General features: G+C 37.5%; 1 pseudogene; it reads left to right on the top strand.

Moving 5' to 3' along the window:
* The first annotated feature begins 1,561 nt into the window (after positions 1 to 1,561).
* Positions 1,562 to 1,661, top strand: LOC120613240 (uncharacterized; annotated as a pseudogene).
* Positions 1,662 to 1,954: the final 293 nt, after the last annotated feature.

Here is a 1,954-nt window from a genome sequence, read left to right as displayed (position 1 = left end):
ACCCCATGCCAGTTCTTTCTGACCAGTTTCAACTCCCATTCAAAATCTGCCTGTATTTTTTTTTAATTATCCAGAATCTCTAGATATCCTCAGAGTTTGTAGTTGTTATCTTCAGGGAAGTTGTTCTATTAACAGCTTAATCCACCATACCTGGAGTGGAAACACTTTTCTATTTTTGAACTAAAAAAAGTTGAGGGATTTATCCCTTGTTAAAAAATTAATATATATGCATTATAAAATAATATGACATATAAAAACACAAAGAAAAATTTATATTTACTGTTAACATTTTGGTATATTTACTTCATTTTTTTATGTATGTATATTCAAGTGTGCTTATATAAGCACAGAAATATATATATATATATATATTTCTTATAACTAAAACAGAGATACACGATAGATATATTATAACCTCCTTCTCCCCCCAACCCAGTTTAGCAATATATAATAAACACTGAAAAAGAGCTATTCTGGGTTTAAGAATAAAGGGTTGGAGAGTTTACTGAAGACAGACTGAAAAATGAGAGCTTGGATCTAAAAGGGTATGTTGCTGAGCAGTGGTATCTTTGAGGGTGAAGGCTAAGAAGGGCCTCAGGACTCTGCCTTGTTGGCATTATAGAGAAGGGTAAACAGTGTCTTTTTCTGGGCCCTAAATACCTGGGGAGGAGGTGAGGATTTGGGATAGGGCTGTGGTTTCTTCTGCTGACTCTTGGCTATTAGAGACTCTGATGGGAGAAAGTCCCAGCCCTAGAGTCTGTGGTGGATTAGGTAGGCCACACAGATAGCTCTGCAGGACACTGGGAGTCACTGTAGCTCCTGGGTGGCCCCTCCAGCTGCAGGTCCTGACTGGTATTAAATGCACATGGAAGAGGTGAAGACTGGGAAAAACTGATTTATTGGAGCATAGCTAACAACTACTGCATTGATTTGAGTTTTTAGGTGTTATCAGCTATAGCAGGGGATAAGTTCCTTCAGAGTCAAATTACCTGATGAGAATTCACTCCTTGTTTTTATAATCAGTCTCCATTTGTATAGGTTTGACTAGGGTATTCACTTCTTTTCCCTACTTGTCCATTTTTTACAGTATGTTGAATCTTTGATTAGATCTTTAGAACTGGAGCTTCCACCCAATTTTGTTAATTCCTGACTTCAAACTTAGTATGTTCTAATCGGGGCTCATCACTCTCCTCCAGGTCTTACTCATCTTCTTTCCTTTTATATTTTTGTTCAGGATACCACCCCTAGGTCACCTACTTTAAAGTGTCCTCGCTGACCCCCCTCTCTCTCACTTCTATCTTACAGTCAGTTGCTACATTGTGGTGACTTTTGTTCTATGAAGAGGAGGCACTAAAGGCTTTTGAGTAGAGGAATAAGATGTGATCAGATGTGGGCTTTAGTATAGAACCGAGTGTGTAGGGAAAGAGACTGATGAGAGACAGAGAGACCAGTTTGGAGAACAGCAATAGGCGATGCAAGGGATTAAAGCAGTAATTCTGAAGTGGAGGAAAGAATTTCAAGAGACAACTCATAAATGGAATACCAAAAATTTTCAAAAGCAGTGCTCACTTTGGCAGCACATGTACTAAAATTGGAACTGAAGATTAGCATGGCCCCTGCGCAAGGATGACATGCAAATTCGTGAAGCATTACATATTAAAAAAAATTCGAAAGCAGAGGAACTCTTAAAAATCGAAAAGATAGGTAATATCCAAAATATATTTTTTAAAGAAAACTTTTTAAATTAAGTATATAATATATACATAAAAAGTACACAAATAAGCATTCACTTGATGAATTTTTACAATCTGAGCACACCTATGTAGCTATTACCCAGATCAAGAAATGGCATTACCACATTACCAGCATCCTAGAAGCCCCCTTAATGTCCCCTCCCAGTCATTTGTTCCCCTGCAAGGATAGTCACTATAACTAATGCCATAGATTAATTTTG

Source organism: Pteropus medius, unplaced genomic scaffold (genome assembly GCF_902729225.1).
Source record: "Pteropus medius unplaced genomic scaffold, Ma_sr-lr_union100, whole genome shotgun sequence".
NCBI classification, from domain to species: domain Eukaryota; kingdom Metazoa; phylum Chordata; class Mammalia; order Chiroptera; family Pteropodidae; genus Pteropus; species Pteropus medius.
The sequence above is the reverse complement of the archived record's forward strand: the minus strand, read 5'-3'. Positions and strand labels throughout refer to the sequence as shown.